Source organism: Sinohyriopsis cumingii, chromosome 6 (assembly GCF_028554795.1).
Source record: "Sinohyriopsis cumingii isolate HCF-2022 chromosome 6, ASM2855479v2, whole genome shotgun sequence".
Taxonomy (NCBI): Eukaryota; Metazoa; Mollusca; class Bivalvia; order Unionida; family Unionidae; genus Sinohyriopsis; species Sinohyriopsis cumingii.
Window position 1 is genome coordinate 75061517 of NC_142966.1, and position 21921 is coordinate 75083437.

At 35.3% G+C, this 21921-nt stretch overlaps 1 protein-coding gene across 2 annotated transcripts in view; it reads left to right on the forward strand.

Moving 5' to 3' along the window:
• The window catches only part of LOC149797225 (uncharacterized), a 128293-nt gene that overhangs the window by 79502 nt on the left and 26870 nt on the right, over positions 1 to 21921 (forward strand). The gene's annotated exons all lie outside the window — the stretch shown is intronic.

The window sequence follows — 21921 nt, forward strand, 5'->3', positions numbered from 1 at the left end:
CACGATAGGCTATACATGGCAGCCAGTATTAATGGTGGTGGAAGAACCCGGGAAAACCCTGGGAAGAACCACCGACCCGCGAGAAGCTACTGGCAAGGTTTCTCACATACCAACTTTGGCTGAATCCGAAACTCGAACCCATGCAGACAGAGGTGAGATGGTAGTGATCCGTAATGGACAGCGCTTTAGACCACTCGGCCACTCAGGGCCCCTGCCAGGATATAGGGAACTTTGGACTGTTTTCTGTTATCAACCACTGATGGAGCTTTTTACTAGAAATGGGTGTTATGTTCTGCAAGCTTCAGCCATTGTACCTGTGTTAATCATTGAGTATTGAAGACATATGTTTTCCATAGGACATAAAAACAAAACCCGGTTCAGGGGATGATAATTCTCCTTGCCCAGCCAGCCAGGCAACCAAACATCAATGATGGGCAAGTGAAATTTCATGTTATATTCTACATTTTTACCTTGCCACCTTGCAGGCTTTGAACACTTAGGTTCAGAATCGGACATAGGAAACTTGCCACACCATAGGATGTTGAATACATGTTCTCAGTGGTTAAAAAACATGGCTTCGTCACAAGACTGGACATGTGTTTACCTTGGGAATGTGGAATGCTGGGATATATAGACACTGGTCCACCCACACTCCTTACAGCTCATACTGTTTCAGAATATATCACTGTCATTAGGGACCGCTCCGGTGGCCTAGTTATAAGGGTTCGATCCCCAGCAGTCATACCAAAGACTTATAAAAATGGTACTGACAGTTGCCTCGCTTGATGCTCAGCATTAAGAGGTTAGTGCTAGGACTGGTCGGCCTGTTGTCAGGATAATGTGACTGGGTGGGACATCATGCTACATGTCTGTGGCATGATGCCTTAGTGCTAGACATCACTATAAACTGCCACACTGCAGACATCGTAGCGATATGACTGAAAAATTGTTAAAGTTATGTTAAAAATCCAAATTACACACACAACACACACTCACATTGTCATTAGGCTGTTTTGACCTCTGGGTCGTCTACAACATAGTCTATCATCTTGTTGCAGTAGTACACTAGTGTATTGGTCAGATCCTACCTTTGTTCTCCTTGAAATTCCCCCAAAAATAACCAGACTATCTATGGAGGTCCAGATACACTTGATTCTGATGTTATTGGTATATTGTGATGTCTGCTAAATGGAGTCTTGCCCCTGTGCTACATCTCTGCGAGTAAAGAATTCCTCATTTTTTATTAGCTCTACTGGTCATAGACCAGATGAGCTTTATGGGATGGTCTTTTGCCTATCATCTGTCCATCCATTAGCACAAGTTTTGTTACCTCTGTTCATCTAAACTACTTGGAGGAATGACTTGAAACTTTACTCACACATTCATCCTATGGTCTACATGGTCCTACCAGATCTGAAATCCAATGTGACTACAACAGTGGCTACTTAAAATGTTGTTATTGCTACTTTGTATAAATGGATGGTGATATCAGCATTGTGTTTTTACTAGTTGGTCCAGTAGAACAAGTGTTATCTCTCCTCCTCCTAAACTACTTGGAGGATTGCTCTGAAACTTCACATACGCATTCATCCCATGGATCATTTGGTCCTAAATGAAAATGGTGCTGATCCAAAGTCTGATATGTTAACATTGCTATTTCTCATGAATGGATGGTCCTGTTAACATGGGGGTGTTCACTGAAAGGTTTCTTATTGTCTATTTGGTGGTAAATGAAGATGGTGCCAATCTGATGTCCATCATGAAACCCTTGTTACTTTTCCACCTGAATCAATGGTCAACATGGAGTTTTCACCAAAAGGTTTTTTTATGATGTTTAGATGGTCCTAGATAAAAATGTTGCCAATCTGGCCACCATGGCACCCATCTTAAAAGTCTTATCACAGCTCTACTGGAACAGTAAGTCATATCAATGGAAAATTTCACCAGAACGCTTCTAATGATGTCTAGTTGGTCTTTAATGAAAATGGTGCAGATCTGATGTCTAGTACGGCCCCCACAGCAGCCTTCTTGAAAATCTAGCTATTACAACTCCTGAATGGAAGTCATATCTTAAAAATAGTGTTATCTCTACTCATTTCCAAATAAATGGCTATATCAACTTTGTGTTATCTCTACTCATTTTCAAATAAATGGCTATATCAACTTAGTGTTATCTCTACTCATTTCCAAATAAATGGCTATATCAACTTAGTGTTATCTCTACTCATTTCCAAATAAATGGCTATATCAACTTAGTGTTATCTCTACTCATTTCCAAATAAATGGCTATATCAACTTGAGGTTTTCATCATTTGACTTCTTATGACATCTAGTTGGTTCTAAATGAAAATGGTTCCAGTTGTACATCCTATATATCTTTTGGAGTAATAATTGTCACCCTGTCTGTCAAGGAACACTCTGGTGGCCTAGTGGTTAGAGCATCTGTCTCAAATGCAGGAGGTCTTGGGTTCAATCCCTGGCCAAGTCATACCAACGACTTACAAAAATGGTACTAATAGCTGCCTCGCTTGGCACTCAGCATTAAGAGGTTAGTGTTAGGACTGGTCGGCCTGGTATCAGGATAATGTAACTGGGTGGGACATCATGCTACATGTCTGCAGCATGATGCCCCAGTGCTAGGCATCACTATAAACTGCCACACTGCAGACATCATAGCGATATGACTGAAATTTTTTTAAAGCTACATTAAAAATAATAAACAAATCACACACACACACACACAATATGGTTGCCATGATGACCATCTTGTTGTCTCTACTCCCACTAAGTGGACTTGCTTGATTACATGAGGGTTTCACCAAAAGACTTCCAATGATGTCCACTTTGTCCTAAATGAAAATGGTGCAACACTGACATCTAGTATATGTACCAAAGCAGCTAATTTGAAAATATTGTTTTTGCTGAAGAATATCAGAGATGGTTGCAACACTCATGATCTAAAAGGAAGAAAAAATGGCCTGTTGAATTCCTTGAAATTCGTTTCACCCAGTAGAGTGCCATTCCCTTTTGTATGATTCTTTTTTTTCTTTTTTTTTTTTTCTCCTACATGTTGGGAAAAATCTTCACCTTCTGCACTAAAGCCATTGTAGAGAAAATATTAAAGAAAGTGCTATCAAATGTGAGTGTGATGTAATTATCCAAACAGTTTTCTCCATGTGGCATTTTCCACCAAATTCAAATCATTATGGCAGTCCTACAGAAGCGAAGTAACCCACTGTGAATAGACTGAAGTTCGTCTTAGACACCATGAATAGCAGGGTATGCCATAGCATATTGAGCACAGGTTTATCATGGGAATTAAACACATGTACCACAAGACATTAAGTTATCAAACAATGAAGAAGTCAGGAGTTTTAGACATGTATAGAAGGATGACTTAATTTCATTTCACTCAGAACAGTAACGTTTTCTTTTTTTGTTGTATATTTTGATAAATATTTTCATCATGAATCACAATATTGAAGCTTTGAATTATTAAATTGCAGTATAAATTGTATGTACTGTCCTTAAGATTGCAGTGATTTTCACAATTTTATCTTTGACATGAGTGGCTTTTCATTCCAGATTGGTTAGCATCATAAAAGGCAGCCATTGTGTTTAACGACTTTTTTTCTATTTAAGATTCTTCTGATCCTTTGTCTCGCTTAAGATGTTTAGTTTAATTCTTGCTGGTGTAAAACTTCTTAAAACTGGATAAATTGATTTAGGGTTTGTCCATCTTTCATCCTTTTATCAAATTTTTTCCATCCTTGCCTTGTGTCTTTCTCTTGTCATACACCTTTGCTGCATGCAGTATCATTTATTATATGCACCATAGATTTACTGTTTATTAGAACTAGCTGTCATGGTCCTCTAGCTCCAATGACTTATGCAACATTTCATTAATTGGATTGTTTTGGCAGAAGTTGAATTAATGCTTTTTTATGCATCCTTTATAAGGTTGGGCATATTGTGTTATGATGTCCATCTGTCTGTATGTTATGAATTTCGTTTCTGCACAGTAACTAGTTTTCCACTATCTACAGTTACCAGACTTTGTGGATAGCTTACACTTGGGGTAAGGAAGAACTTTTTGATTTCACGGTAAAAGTGTCAAGGTCACTGTGACTGAAAAAAAGCAAAATATTTTCTTCACAACCACGTGAGTTCTGCAAAACATACCGGGACAAACCTTTGTGGACAACATGTAATTGGGATAAAGAAAAAAATATCAGTTTTGTAGTTTAAAGGTCAAAGATGAAGGCCACTGACTAAAAAAATGAAAAATGGTTTCTGCACAGGAACATTAGTTTACATAATATTCTGGGATCAAACTTTTTTGAATGCTTGCATTTAGAGTAAGGAACAAGCCTATAAAATTGTTGGGTCAAATATAAGAGGTCAGGGATGCCATGGCTGAAAGAATACTGTTTTCTGCATGATAACTTGGGTTCTACATCACATAACTGGACAGAACGTTTTGGATGCTTGCCCTTTGGTTAGGTAAAACATTACTCATTACTCAGTTTTAGGGTCAAAGGTCAAGGGTAATGTGACTGAAAAAAAATGGGGAAAAATGGTCTCTGCACAATAACAATAGCTCTTCATCACTTACTTGGTTCAGACTGTGTCTGTAGCTTGGGATATGGGGAAGCCTGTTAATTCTGGGTTTCAAAGGTCCGGGTTACTGTGATGAAAAGATGTAAATGGGTTCCACACAGTGAAATTAGTTCTACATTTTAAAATAACCTGGACAGACTTTTTGGAAGGCTTGTACTTGCAGATAGGAAGAAGGTGAAGAAATGAGGGTACATGTGAGGGATTACATCTTCATATGTTGCACTCTACAGATTTGTCATTTGAACATGGTTTAATTTTTAAAGAAAAGGCATTTTCCAGATTAAGAACAAAGCCTGTTGAATTTTACTTGGAAAGGTAAAGGTCAAGGTCATCAGCAAAAAGAAAAACTGTTGTGTGCATAATAACTTTAGTTTTAGGCCACACAACTTTACTTATGGTATAGAGGAGACCGAGTGATTTTGTTGGCAAGAGATCAAAGATCAGGGTCATTGTGTACAAGAGACAAATGGGTTTTTGCAGAGCAACTTTTGTTCTAGAATAAGTCTCTAGACCAAGCTTTGTATCTGGCTTACAATTTGGGTAAGGAAGAAACCTGTTAATTCTAGGGTCTAGAGGTTCAAGAGTCATGGTTGTCAAATAAGAAAATAATAGTTTCTGTTCAATAACTTTACTTCAAGACTACTTACCTTAACTAAAGACCCGGGTCATCAAGATCTGTTGATCCAGTCATCCATGCCATACCAGTTCCTGCACAGAGGTCCATGAGCATGACTTAGGCATATAATGTACCATTTTCATGAGTCTTTATGACTTAGGCATATAATGTACCATTTTCATGAGTCTTTTTGACTTAGGCATATAATGTACCGTTTTTCACGAGTCTTGTTTCTGTACTAGTAAGCTATTAAACAAAGGGGATGCATTCACAGTATTATAATATGTTTTTGTTTAGAGTTAAGACATTGATACATTATCCATGATCAAGGGTAAATGATATAATTTGGTCTGCATATTACACTAGGTTTTGTTATTGTTCAGCTAATGTTCATGAGAAGTAACACATAGCATTAACGTTTCCACCAGTAGCAAGTTTTTCAGGTTTTAGACCAGTTTTTAATTTTTGAATATATTTCTTAAACTCCATGATAGATTTATATCATACTTGGCATGAGTATTCTAAGGCTAACATGATTAATTCTACAACACACTTGTTCATCCTTTTTTACATTGGGGTCAAAGTCATGGAAAATATGCATTAAAGCTTTACTTATAATTTTTCATTTGCTTATATTTTTTTATTCCATTGATAGGTTCTTATCATACTTGGAATGAATCACTATAACGCTTGGGCAGTTCATTCTGTGACATGCTCCATTTCCCCATGACCTTTGAGTCATAGTCACAAACAAATTTGTGTTAAGGTTTTGATTAAAGTTCTTTCATTTGTTTATATTTCTTAAGCCCCAACAAGGAATTTATTCATACTTTGGATGAATCTTTATGAAGCTAAGGTAATTCACTCTGTGACACAAGCACTTGCCCCTTTGACCTTGAGGTCAAGGTCAGATTTGTATCAAACCTTTTAAGGGTATTGGTTAAAAACAATTTCATTTGCTTATATTTTCTAAACCTCATTGATGGATTATTTCATTCAATGAATGGATCATTTTGAAGCTAAAAAAACCATTCTCTAACATGCTTGCTCAGCCTTCAAACTTTAAGGTCAAGGTCACACATTTTACAGCACTGCTATAATTGTGGGCTCAAGACACGTCTTGGTCTTCGTGTAAGTCACTCTCCTCTGTCACAGTGATAATATGTTAAAGTAAAGTAATATTAGTGGTAACATGCCCATTTTACTTGCCACTCTGATGTGTAATGTTCTCACCACTTTGAACTCAATCATATGTGTGCATGCATGCATGTGTGTTGGTAATGGTGGGTAGCTACTCTAAAAACATTTCTTCTAAGAAGAAATATCTAACATTGTGGGGAATAGTAGCTCTAACATCAGCTTGGAAAGTTGAAACCAGAACTGCATAGGTACAAAATGTGCTTCTTCAAATATGCCAAATAAGGTACTAAATCACAGTTAGGTTATATCTATTTGTTGAAGGAATGTCATTTGCGCTTGTTATTTTTTAATGATACCTATTTTAATGAATTGCATAGTTGCTAAAAAGACCCCCAAAATATTCAAGTCGTAAACAAATTAGACCCCTTCACAAATCCACAGAATTAGATACTGATGAAAACCTCATTTTTTTTTACCAGATCATACAAATTTATAACTATGATAATAAATGAATTCCCTGTTGATCAAATTCTGTTAATGCATTTTTCTTTCATGTTGCAAAATTGTATAGACTTTAATATAAAAATATCAGCTGGAAATGGATTTATGTCATTAACCTCAGAGCACCTGTACCGATAACACATAGTTGAGGGGCCCGAGTGGTCTAAAACGCTCTCCATTACGGATCATTGCCATCTCACCTATGTATGCGTGGGCTCGAGTCTCGGATTCAGCCAATGTGGGTATGTGAGAAAGCTTGCCAGTAGCTTCTCGTGGGTCAGTGGTTCTTTCTGGGGTTTTGCCAGGTTCTTCCTCCACCATTAATACTGGCCGCCATGTATAGCCTATCATGTGCTGAAAAATGGCATTAAACTCTACAACAATAAAAATAACACATTGATGTGGATCAACTGTATCACCAGAATATGTTTGTTTTTGATCATTACCCATATAAGTAAATGAGGAAGCATCAAGTATACAAAAAGACAAGTATACAGCCATGAGGTATCTGTGGAATGTTACACAAAATATTACATAAACCTTTACGATTTTTAAAAGCGGCAGACTTGAGATAAATAAATGCAAGCTGATACTTGTTGTCTCCGACCACAGCTATGATGTGTATTGTGCTGTTGAGGAAAAACTTTGTGAAAGAAGATAAAGAAATACCAACGATGAAATTTTTATCTTCCATCAGTGCTTTTGTAATTGTTTTACCTTGTATAAACATTAGTATGAACCAGATTTTGTTTCACTACCTTAAATCTCTGGTGAGCATACCAGAATTTCTAATTGAAAGACAGAATATGTGCATTGTCATAGTCACTATCATACATCCCTGGTGAGCATGCCAGCCTTACTAATTGAAAAAATGTATATGCATTGTCACAGTTGCTATCTTACATCCCTGGTGAGCATACCAGTCTCTCTAATTGAAAGAAGAATATGCATTGTCAGAAGAGAAGAAAGACATGGACTAATAGAATTTGTCACATTTGTCCCTAGTAATAGTAAACATGCTGCTGAAATTGCAGATTTGTTGATAAAAGAACAAAAACAATTATACCAATGATATATTATGCTAATATAACACTTGGTTATAATAAACTCTTCACATTTTAAGGAAAGCTGTTATTATTATTATTATTATTATTATTATTATTGTTATTATTATATACATTAGTATTATTATATAAATTATTATTGTTATTATTTATTATTATTATTATTATTATTATTATTATTATTATTATTATTATTATTATTATGGCCTGCCTATTGAGGTGGTAAAGCCCTATAGTAATCAATGTCTTTCCAGCCATCAATAAATATTTTATGGTTTGGACAAGACAACTTTTCTGGAAAGCGTTGGGGGATTTTACTAAAATTGGGAATGCTGTGGGCCTTCTCTGTCGTCTTTTAGAGTTTGAAATATCTTACTCCTTGACTTTTGGTTCCACATGTGACCTTGTCCAAGGATTTTTGTAAATTATGCAAGATTCATCATCTAGCTTGATGTTGATCTGACCTTGAACAAGTTCTATTTCATTTACAAGAGTTACACCCTATGATGACTTGGGTTTCTGTAGCATAACTAATGAAAGTTTGCTGGATTTCAACCAAATTTGATATGTGATTTTTATTGATGAGACCTTGTTAGATTTCCTGCATTCCATAACATCATTTATAGGAATTATGCCCTCAGATTTGGCTTAATGCAACATTGCTTCACCAACTCAACCAGATTTGTCAGGCACCATTATACTGACAAGGCCATGAATGATTTAATTTCAAGCAATCCACAAGATTCTTTAGGAATGTTATTCCTCTATATAGAGAGAGCCCTGCTGGGCAAATTTATATGAGCATGGGTGTGTGGAATGCACCTATCAATAATAAGATCCCAAGTTTGGCATGCATGGTCACTCTTCCATTCACAGTTACTCAACAAATTTGACCAAAGTTGAAAAGAAAGCACCCTGGAATGAAGATCTTTCAGATTTGTTCAGATCATTACAATATATCGTCAAATATGGCCATCATTACTATAATTAGAAAAAAAACTTGAAATGACTTTTTAAACCTGCAAATATAAATTTGATTAAATCTAACAGAACTATTGTAGATGAATGTCTTTCATATTGTTTCAGATTATGTTTATCCACCATCAGATATGGCCACCATTACCAAAACAAAAATTCTTTAAATAACTTTAAAAAAATCGTTCACCGATTTGATCAAGTTTTGACATAATCATTGAGGCATAAGGCACATTCAAATTTTCTCAAGTGTTGACACGACACCATCAAATATGCCCACTGTTATTAAAAATAGAAAAGCAATATAAGCAATTTATTCTCACAGAGCATTAAATGTATGCAATTAAATTTGGCTATAATTACATGTGCTAAAAATAGAAAAACCTTTAAGCGACATCTGCAAACCTGCTCGCTACAGTTGGAGCAAATTTGATAGAAATGTTCCTGGCACAAATGCATTGTATATATTTAATGACATTACTCAAGTTTTTTTAAATGTATAATTTGTGTTTTATAATCTCAACTATGTGATCCAGACATTTTGTTTCACTATACAGTTTCATTATATATGTAAATATGCAGTCATATATTAGGCTCAAATGAGCCTCTTTTTTATTTTTAGTAGTAGAAGTATCAGCAACAGTAGTAGTAGTAGTAGTAGTAATAGCAGACACAAAATATACTACCTTGTTTTTATCTTTTATTATCATACAGTCCTTTGTTTAACTAGAATTATCACAGTGAAATTTTAAAAATATCTCAATCCATTTTCAATGATCATGAAATTTGCCCCAAGCATCAAGTAGACAGTATGATTGAACTGAAGTATTTATGCTTGAATTCTTCAGAAATCTTGTATGGTGGCCTGACCTTGTTCTAGTAAAATACATTCAGTACACATATGATTATACAAGTATGCCTGTTTCTCAGTTTGGTTTGGTTTGGTTTTTACTTGGTGGGCTCACACATGAGAAAAGGAAGAACCTTATCTACTTCAGACTCAGAAGGTCAAAGGTTAAGGTCACACTTGCTGAAAGGGAAACAAAATGGTTTCCATGCAAGAACTGCAGTTTTCTATCATCTACAGTCATCAGACTGTGTAAATGGTTTGCACTTTGGGGTAGGAAGAATACTTTTGAGCTTGGAATGAGAAGTTCAAAATTCATGGTCACTTTGAATGAAAGAATAATTTTATTAAAAGGATTCTGGTCAATAACATTTAGTTATATATGACATGCCTCACAAAAACTTTATATATGGTTTGTACTTAGGATCAAAAAGAAGACTGTTGATTTTGACATCAAAAAGTCAAAGGTCAGGGTCAGTCTGAAAGAAGGAAAATGACAGTGCTCTACCAAGACTACTGTCTAAAAGGTGGTGGAATTGTAATATTCCATTCACAGTACCAGTGTTTTATGGTAAAACAACACTGGAAGGTTATATTGTTTTGAGTCATGTGTAAAATGCCTTTCCTGAGGGCACACAACAGTAGACAATGGACAGCTATCCAATGGTGGGAATCAAACACATACCCTTCCAATCATCAATCCAGTGCTTTAATCTCTGAACCTCAGCAGCTTCTCGGTATGGACTAGGTCATAAGTTCTCAGACTGTGCTATGCAGACCACTGGTAGATCTGTGAGCTCTGTTCAGGTGATCTGTAGAAAGGCTGTGGAACAATCAAGAACCTGAACTTTGCTTTAAAAAAAACTCATCAATTGCATTTCTTATGTTACATGTTTAGGCTCTAATAAACAGTAACTAAGAAAGAGTTAAAACAACAAGCTTTGAAAAATCTAACAAATAATTTATTTCTCAGGAAAAACAATGTAAAAATGAAAAAATAAGAACTTACTGTTTTAAGAAAACAAATCCAAAAATAATCCCCGTATTAAATTTAGAAGTCCTAGTAATGAAATGTTCTAATGAATTCAAGTTCAAGTCCTGACAAAAATTCCAAAATGGAAGGCGATGATGTATACTGTAGCTAGTATTGTGCTGTTGTGTTTCAGTTCTTTGTTGATTCACAAACAATATTCCGGTGTTTGAATTTCCGAATAAAATTTCAAGAAATGTCTTTGTCCAAGAATTTTGTATGAGCACTTAAATATTTCCAGGAAAAGAATTAGAATTTTAGAATCCAAATAATTTGAATAAAAATTAAAATGTAACTCCAAACTGGTCACAAACAAACACTTTCCAGTGTAATGGCCCAGCTGAGAAATGTCTCTCTAAACATCACTATTAAATCTTAACTACTGCGCAATTTTGGACACCCAGAATTGCGAAATAGAGACTGTTTACATATCTAAGATCATGTCTTCCCAGGTCATCTTGATAAAAATCAATCATTTTGCTCAGAATAAAATAAAAATAGTAGGGTTTTTTTTAGTCTCTGTGATTTCAGAACCATGGTCTGGAACTAAGTCAAAAATAGAAAGTGTTTCTATTATTAGGTGTTTATGAAAAGAGCCAGGTCAAACTGAATGTTTGGAAAGTATCAAATTCCAGTAAACAAAATTACATTACTTAATTTGTAATGAATTTTGTTTTTAAATTTTAAACTTACAGACAGTTAAATTAAATCAAATATAAATTAAATCAAATATACATAACACTTCCCCCAAAAAGAAAAAGAAAGATTTATATGGTAAAGCTTTCTTTTTACCATAGATTAATTATACAGGAGGTTAAAAAGAACTCTAAAAATTATATAAAGTGTACATGAAATAATACATTTCTATACATGGGAAAGTGCATCTGCTATTAAATTATCTTTCCCCTTGATATGCCTGATGTCAATATCATATTCCTGTAACAACAAACTCCATCTTAGTAGTCATTGATTTTTATTTTTCATCTTGCCAATTGAAAGTAAGGGGATTGCGGTCACTAGCAGAATAATTGAAGGAGCTGAATTAATGTAAACTTCAAAATGTTTATGTGGCAGAGTTGTTTTTGTTTTCACCTTCCAGGAGTATTTATGATGTAATATAAATCATTTACTTTCCTGTCAGCTGTGTAGGGACCATACTACTTGGCCTGAAGAGGATTTTGTGGTATGGGCAAGAAAGCCAGAACTCTATCACCAGGCTGAAAACTCTTTCCTTCTAGTTTTTATCATATCTTGACTTCATTTTGAATTGAATAGAGTGCAGATTTGCTCTTGCAACCTCGCAAGCCTTTGACAACTTATACTTAAAATTAGAAACATAATCAAGAAGATTCATTTCAGTATCTTCATTAAAAAGAAGTTTCTCTTTCAACAACTTCAATGGTCCATGCACAGTGTGTCCAAAAACCAGTTCAAAGGGACTGAAGCATACAGATTCTTGAACTGATCCCCTAACAGCAAACAATTGTAAATTAAAGCCTTTATCCCAATCATTACCCGTATCAAAACAATATAATCGAATCATATTTTTTAAAGTCTGATGAAATCTTTCTAATGCCTCTTTGCTGTTTAGGGTGATAGGCAGAAGATTTGAATTGTTGGATGCCTAATTTATACATAACTTAATGGAAAATTCCAGACATGAAATTTGAGCCTTGATCAGATTGGACAGATTTGGGAAGGCCAAATTGAATAAAAACATATCAAAGCTTTTACTATTGTTTTAGATTTAATATTCCTCAAAGGAATTGCCTCTGGAAACCTTGTTGATGCACATGTAATGGTAAACAGGTATTGGTTACCTGACTTGGTCTTAGGTAAGGGACCAACACAATCTACCATAATTCTACTAAATGGTTCATCGGTTGTAGGTGAGTCTTAGGTATTTTCTGATTGGGTTTTCCTACCATTTGACAAGTATGACAGATCTACAGTATTTACACACATTACTTTTGATTTTTGGCCAATAAAAGTGAGTCAAGATCTTGTGATAAGTTTATTAATCCCTAAATGATCAGCCAAACAAGTTTCATGGGCCAGACTAAGTATTTTCTGTCTGAAAGGTTTTGGAACTACAATTTGATAGTTCACTGACCACCTGTCATCAGCAGGTACCTTGAGAGGTCTCCATTTTCTCATAAGAATTCCATTTTTAATGAAATAACAGACAGGTACTTCAGTGGCTTCAGTTTCACTAATGGCCCTTTGAAACAAACAGGAGTTCTCAGAATCCTTTTCCTGCTTGACAACAGGTTATTGTCAGTGATCACCCTGATTAGAATAAAGAGAATGAGTTGTTAAAAGAGAATCACTTTGATCAATACCTTCTGATTGCTCCAAACAAGGAGTGAAAGTGACTTCATCAAAAGCCTGACCAATTTATGTGTCAGCTAAAGGAATACTTTCCTTATCACCATCATTCTCAAAAGCTTTCTTTGCCATAGCTCTGGTAACTGCACAAGCTGGGAATAAATCAGGGAACTCTTTTTCAATTGGATCGACTTTCTGATCCAAACAAGGCTTGTCAGTTACAAATGGATTAACCACAACCTTATCTCCAGGTAGGTCATTGCCTAGTAATAAATGAATGCCCTTAACAGGTAAAGCATACACTGTTCCGACTGTCACTGGTTCTGAGACTAAGTCTTGATGACAAATTTACACACTGGAGAGGAACAGTAACAAAGCCGCACTCTACTCCCTGAATAAAAGCATTCTCATTAGAAGAAGACGTCTCAAGAAAAGGCAAAGTACCTGACAATAAAAGACTCTGAGAAGCTCCCATGTCCCTTAAAATTTTAATAGAGATAGGATTGGCCGAATCACCCATGAGTGATATAGAACTCTTCGATATGAATGGTTCATAATTCTCCATAATAAAATCAGACGGGTTTATTAGACCCAACAAATGTATTGCTTTCAATACATGACCTTGACCTTTTGGTATAGGTCTGTCATAATACTAATGCCTATTTCTCAATTTGTAGCAATCAGAAATCCTTTATTCTTGCAATAGATAATATAAGAAGAGACAAGGATCTTTGGTCAGGTTCATCTGAAGCTAGATTTTTAAAAGTTGTGCCAGACGTTGTGCCAGCTTGAGATTTAGAAGGGCTTGTATTAGGCTGAAATACTGTTCTGCCAAAGGACTGTTGTCTTAAGTTTTTTTACAAAAGGAACTTTATGAGTTAAAGAATACTCATCAGCAGCATGAGCAGCATTTTCCAAGGTTTCAATTAGATGCTCGTCAAGATAAATCTTAATGTCACTATGGACATAGTTCCAGAACTATTTAAGTAATACAAGTTGATTGAGACTTTCATAATCTTATTCAACTTTCTTGGCTAAGCACCATCTATCAAATAACTGCTCTTTTTCTCTAGCAAATTCAGCATGAGTTTGTCCAGCATCTTTTTTATAGTTTCTGAATTTATGTCGATAAGCTTTCAGGGACTAACTCATACTCCCTTAAGATGAATTCTTTAACCGTATCATAGTTACCACTTTGTTTAACTGACAGTGAATTGTAGATATCACTAGCTTTACCAGTGAGTACACATTGTCCCTTGGCTATTTCAAATTTTCAGCAACTTTGTAAAAACAAGTAAAATATTTGTCTACTTCTCTTTCTCTGAGGGGGGCACTAACCTAATATTCTTTGCAACATCAAAACTTAAATTTGTATTTGAAGTGGGAATGTGCTTTCCACTTGCCAGCTCCATTTCTTTTATTATACATTGGTATTCCCTCTCTTCTCACTTTTCATCGGCATTTGTCTCTCTCTCTGTTTTCTCAAATTGTAAATGCATTTGTTTTTCTTGTAACTGCATTTGTCTGTCTTTCTCTTTTTCTTTCGCTTGTAAATGCATTTGTTTTTCTTTCTCTTTCCTCTCTCTCTCTCTCCTCTTTCTCAAACTGTAACTGCATTTGTTTTTCTTCTTTCTGTAATAACATTTGTTCTTTTTCTTTCTCCAATTTCATTTTTTTCTCTTTCTCCAATTGCAACTGCTTTTGTTTTTCTTCTTTATCTTTATGAAGTTCCAGCTTCCTCAATTCCAATTCCATCTTGTATTTTAATTCTAATTCTTTTACTTTTATGTCAGAATCTGATACAGACTTACTAAGTGAAACCAAACCACTTTTATCTAAAACATTCTTTTCTGCCAAATACTGCACCAATTATTTTATATATATTTCTTGCTTTGTTAAGGAAGACCGCTCCAGTGGCCTAGTGGTTAGAGTGTCCGTCTTGGAAGCGGGAGGTCGTGGGTTTGATCCCCAGCTGAATCATACCAAAGACAAAAAATAGTACTAATAGCTGCCTCACTTGGCGCTCAGCATTAAGAGGTTAGTGTTAGGACTGGTCGGCCTGGTATTAAGAAATTGTGACTGGGTGGGACATCATGCGGCATGATGCCCCAGTGCTGGATATCACCATAAACTGCCATACAGTACTACAGACATCGTAGCAATATGACTGAAAAATTGTTAAAGCTATGTTAAAAATCCTAATCACACACACTTGTTATGGAAGTTTTGCCTCAGAAAGATAATATTTTCTGGCTAGTTGAATCAATTCATCTTTTTTGAAAAGATCCAACTGTTCCTGGGTAGGATTTGATTTAATATTTAATGAGAAAAAAAATTTAAAATTTAAAACTTACAAGCAAACAATTAAGTTAAATGAAATCACAAAACACATTAAAAAGGTAGGACTGCTGATATTAAAATACAAGTTGTGTGCTTTTATTCGTATAACAAAAATGTTAATTTCTGTTCTTAATTTTTTATACATAGTATTTTACAGTAGTTAGCTAACAGTGCAATTAACATTAGGCAAGATCATTAAGTAGTTGTCCGAGTCCCTCAGTAATTATCAAATGGTCTGTCATGACCCTCAGCAATGTTCAAGTGGTCTGCAGAAAAAAGTTTGAGAACCACTGGACTAAGTCATGATAGCTGTTGTAATCAGACATAAAACTTTACTAATACAGTCAGACAGTAAAGAATGTGATAGTTTCCTCAATTGAAGATCAATTACCACACAAATGAGATTAGAGTCTATTTAAAATAGATAACATTCATGTTTATTGGTGGTTATTTTCCTGTTTTGTTGGGGATTTTTTCATTATAATGAGGTTGTGAAAAGAATGTTTAGTCATTCTTAGGCATTGTGGAAATATTTAACAGTTAAAACTGTCTTTATTGGAACTCATGCACATGATGTTATCAGTCATAGATGATGGTATTTAACACCATGTCAGCAAGGAAGCACCTTTTCAGATTAAAAGACAGATATGGATTATCTTCAACAAGGAAGTTAAAAAGTCCTCAAGGAAGCAAATGACAAAGAAAGGAAACTGCCTGTTAAAGTGAATAAGAGATGACTTCATACTTCACTCAAGATATTATCCCAAATGTTCTTTTGGAATTCAGGTTGTACCATCTATATTCACTTTGAAGTGGAGGCAGCTGCAAACTGCACAGACCGAAATCTGCCATTGCATAATGTGACAGAATTTTTTTTGGTCTATGCAGTTTGCTAGGAGTACAGTAATTATTAGAACAAAACAACATAGACCCCGAGCTACCATCACATTATGTGAAGGCGGATCAAGATCTATGTTGTTTGCAATGGGACTTGATTTATAAGGAAGTACATATGGTACAAGTGTGTAAATTTTAGTCTTTAGATTGCATGTGTGCAAAATAGGGAAATTATCTCCAGAATTTGATTTGCAAGACCAGAAATGGGGAACATTTTTCAGTAATAATATTATGGGTCTTGTAAAGGTACTATTAAACTGAATGGGTTTTCTTCAATTCTGTGGCTGTTTCCTGAACAAATTTCTAGTAATAAAATTGAATTTCAGGAACTTTCTCTCTGTATTGATCCTCTTTGAAGCTAAATTTACGTAGACTGTTTGTAACGATAATGTCTTCCTTTATCACCTTTTTAACTTGGTGGAAAAGTTTATTTCTCACATCCATCACAATTTAGCTTGATTCTTTATCTTTACGTGCAATACCTCAGGCAAATGAAGATGTTCCTCTGTAATCCCATCATGTTTTTGCTAGGTAGAAATCCACTCACTTTCAGCATTGCATGGTTATGAAGACTTAATGAGGTAGTGTTCTCTAAAGAATTGTTATGTTTTGTTTGTTTTTCACAAAGGAGTTTGAATTTCTGTAAAGCTCTGAGGAACAAAAAAATCTGTGTATCTGTGTCAGGGAATTAGGTTAGTTGCCTTAATAGATATATATGTAAAGATTTCATGTTTAAACAAGATAATTAGAAAGACATGTCAGAGTTTGTCTTTAAGAGCAATACAGTTAGGAATCAAAAAATTTATTGAGTCCTTTTTCTTCCATGTGGTTGGTGGATAAAAACAAATGGATATTTCCTATTTTAAAAAAAGCACACAGTTATAGTCACATAAGAATGTCATATTATGCAGTATGGGTACAGTGTACCATATATTTTTATGCAGTATGGGTACAGTGTACCATATATACTTATGCAGTATGGGTACAGTGTACCATATATACTTATGCAGTATGGGTACAGTGTACCATATATATTTATGCAGTATGGGTACAGTGTACCATATATACTTATGCAGTATGGGTACAGTGTACCATATATACTTATGCAGTATGGGTACAGTGTACCATATATACTTATGCAGTATGGGTACAGTGTACCATTTATACTTATGCAGTATGAGTACAGTGTACCATATATACTTATGCAGTATGGGTACAGTGTACCATATATACTAAGTCAGGTCAAACTGCAGACAACAAAGATATTGATCTGCTGTAGAACAATGTGTCTGCAGATCAGGATCATTGTTCTTTTTGTCCTTACAAAGAGCACAGACCCATTTCTGTCAGTGTTCTTTTTGTTCTACTGATTACTCCTAACAAACATTACAGACCCAGATCTGTCAGTGCATTATGCAATAGCCAATCTGGGTCTGTTCAGTTTGCAGTTGGACTCGTATGCAAGTGTATATGGTAACATTTTTATCGGCTTGAGAATTATGAACAGCAGATATGATACCTTATGACTGAAATGTATATTTATAACAGTTGACTTTTGCCAACTCCCTGCATGGTGATGTATAGGTTTTTGCAGGAAGGGACTCAATGTTAGCTCTTGGTTATTGTTCACGTACTTGTTGTGTGGTTATCTGGGTTTAAGGGTGTTTGCTTTGTAAAATGAGCAGTTACGTTGCATCTCAGAATCATTGTATTATGACATCACTGATATTATATACTGTGTATATACGTTTAAGTCACATCCAACTATAAACTGCACTGGCCCAGATCTGCCGTAGCAGTACCCACCAGTAGAGCTGGGTCTTTGCAGTTTGTTTAGGAATAATGAGGTAGAACAAACAATATATAGAGCATGACCTGTTTAAGTATGATGGCAGATCAGGGTCTGTGTTTTCCTATCATGGATTCAAAGGAAATTCTTTTTGTATGCTTGAGTGTGATCCCCTTCAAGGCTTTTTCTTATTTCCAGTGTGCCTAGTTATGACAGCATTTTTGAACTCTAAGAGAGTCTTGAAGTAGAATGATCGAGGTGCACCTTCTCTTATTAAATAATGGGGAGAAGAAAAAAATTCTTTGAAAGAAAATGAAAGTACACTGGACCATGGGAAATCTTTCATTATGACCTATTTGCAAAGGGGTCCCAAGTGGCCTAGTGGTCTAAAGCACTCACCGTTACAGATCACTGCCATCTCACCTCTGCGTCGGTTTGAGTCTCGGGCCACCATGTATAGCCTATCTTGTGCTGAAAAATGGCGTTAAACCCTACAACAACAACAACCTGTGCAGATTCAATGAATTTTTAGGTGCTTATTCAGGTATTATTTTATTGACAGTTAATTAATAGTTTATTAATTAATTTTTCCCATTCTTTTCTCTGTATTGTCCTTACATGGAAGACAGATATTCGGTTGAGACTAGTGCAAGAAGATGCATTTTTTTTATGATTTTGAATTGGACTCTTAGCTGTATAAAAATCTCAACAGTTAGATATTTTAACATTTAAAAGAAATCATCTTTAAGCCAGGACTGGATTGTTATACTGATAAAATGGAATGGATTATAATAGGTCACACTGATACAAAAAACAATAACTGATTTTAGTGATAAGACTCGGTAAGAAATTTTTACAATCTATATGTGAAACTAATTTGTTGATCATGACACCAACATAGAACAGAGTAACAGACATTAGGAACTAGTAGACAAATATAATCAAGTACAGTTTAATTAAGCTACCCACAATGATGTTGTGGATAGCTTAATTAAGTTTTAAAGTAAAAACAAATGTAAAAGATAAAGACAGAAATGGAGAGGGAAATGCAAATGGAAAAAGTTTAACGTTACACCCAATTTTTGCTCAGTGGGTACCACAGTTGAAATCTGAAATTTGCCTTGCACAATTCCCAAGCTAATAATGCATGATTAAAAACTCATAACAGGCCAGTCAAAGGCATCTTGTAACAAGCCAGGCATTCTTTGACAGGTCAATTAAAGGCACTCTGTAACATGCCAATCAAAGGCATCTTGTAACAAGCCAATCAAAGGCATCTTGTAACAAGCCAGGCATTTTTTGACAGGTCAATTAAAGGCACTTTGTGACAGCCCAGGCATTCTGTAACAGGCCAATCAAAGGCATTCTGTGACAGGCTAGGCATTCTGTGACAGGCCAATCAAAGGCATTATGTAACAGGCCAATCAAAGGCAATCCTAAACACGCCAGTCAAAGGCATTCCATAACAGGCCAATAAAAGGCATTCATAGTCCAAACTTAAATAATTAACTGTTGAACATTTATCAGGTGATAAAATTAAATGTCTACCAGAACAGGTGTGAATAGAGGCCATATCATCTAAAGTTTACCATGATCAAAGTCCTTAAGCACTTGTGTTCACAAACTCACAGTGATTGTCCAACATGTTATCACTCTATTATGGACAGTACAAGTAGATCTCCAAGAGGTGTGAAGTGCCAGCATAAATTCTTATCATGAATTTTAGTATTTTATTAAAGTATCTTAATAATATTTCTTATTGTTCTACTTTTTCTTCTTGTAATATTTCAAGTGTCTTCTGAATGCTAATATTTATGTAGTTCGATTTATGGTTATTGGTGATGTTTAATCCAGATACTTCCATCCATATTTGTACTTTTTCATCAAAATTTGATCATCTGGATAATCGATTATTCCATCAGAATCTGTTTGTCCCATTGTGTCCACCTAAGCAACATTTTACTGTATCGATAAAACAACTATTTTCCATTACTTAATCACACATGATAAGATGTAAGCAAAAGCAGCTATGCGGAGCTACATGCTTTAACCTTAGTTTCTTATTCTTCTGCACAACTAATGGTACCACATTGAAAAAAGCACATTCTCATTTACCTTTCCTTTAACATTAAGTCAACAATTCTATTGTTTGCTTGTTTTGTTTTTTTGTTTATTCTGACAAAAATGGCAGAGCATTTTCCCATTTAGTTTTTAATCCTGTGTTTTAGATGCCTATGTTTTGTTGGACCAGATGTATGTATGGTTCTGTTAAATCTCCATCATTCAAGGGTCTGGCATAAAAATGATTGGAGGTATGTTGTAATACAGCTGTGGTATGCTGTTCTACAGGTTAAAGTCAAGCTGATTAAGATCTGATAGTAATTATACCTGACCTTTGAAGAATGAAGCGAGAGCTTTTATTTTTTAAAAGGAACATAATTGGGCAATAAAAATTAATTTTCATTATATCCTGTGTCAATTTGAGTTCGCTTTCTATAGTTGTTTAACATTTCTGGACTAGACCACCAAAGAACTGTTACAGTGCCAAATCATCTTGATACAGCAAATTTCTGATCTGACTAATTGCAATGTTTACTTTTTCATAGCAAGCTTTGTTACTTCGCAGCAAGGAACAGTTACAAGAACCATGTAATGTCTTACTTTTCCAGGTACAAGATTGAAATGTATTGCTGTCACCCCCATAATAAAAATTGCATATTCATCAAGATCCCATTTTCCTTCTTTATCCCCACTCTTTAATGAGGGGACACACACACCCTCATAAAAATTTCCTGACCAGCAAGGTATGATTTTCCCTTTATCCTCACTCTTTGTTGAGGGAACACCCCCCACATTAAAGATTTCCTATCCTGTGAGGCCTGATTTTCTCTTCTGTAATCCCACATTTTAATGAGGGGATACCCTCCCAATAAAAATTTCATATCCAGCGAGGCCTAATTTTGCCTTCTTTACCCCACATTGTAATGAGGGGATATTGTGATGGTCTCGATGTATCCATCGTTCCATAACCAAATCTCCTCAGCTGCTGGGTGGAAATTCACCAAACTTAGTACATGGGTTGCACATATTATCAGAGTGGTATATTTTTGGGGCTGCATCCTCATAGTTTGGTAGGGAACCAGAACAAAAATATATAAAACTACATTTACATTGGTATTTTGTAAATATCACTTTGCCAGTTTCTTTTTATATGTATTTGTTGAAGAAGGACTAAGCTGTGTGCGCTGATTGCTGATTCATTCCTGGCCAAATTTGTATGTGCCCAATGATCCACCCATAGGAACTTTAATGCCCCATCTATGATATTTATGTGTTTGTGGTGCAATGGCACATCCTTGGCAGAACACAGCATACATGCATTACATACCAGTCACAGGGGTATTAAGAGTAATGACTGCAGCTAAAGCCGTCTGCAGTCACTCATTTCTGTATGGAGCGTCATATATATTGGAACTAGAACTAACATGTATATTCTCTTAAAAGCTGAGTCTAACTGCAAACTTCAATGTCCCAGATTTTGTTTTGTTTTAAATACTCTTTTGTTTTGTAAGAAAAAATATATTTACTTGTAGGAATTTATCTTCCTGATAATACAGAATTAGCCATTTTTAACCTTTTTGCCTTTATCTTGAAGGCTTGCATCAGTGTTTCCCTTTACCCTCATTTGCTATTCAGAGACCCCCAAATTCTCAATTTGACCCCTAGTTTTGATACCAAAGTATGTTTTTTACTCAGTTTGACCCCCAATTTTGA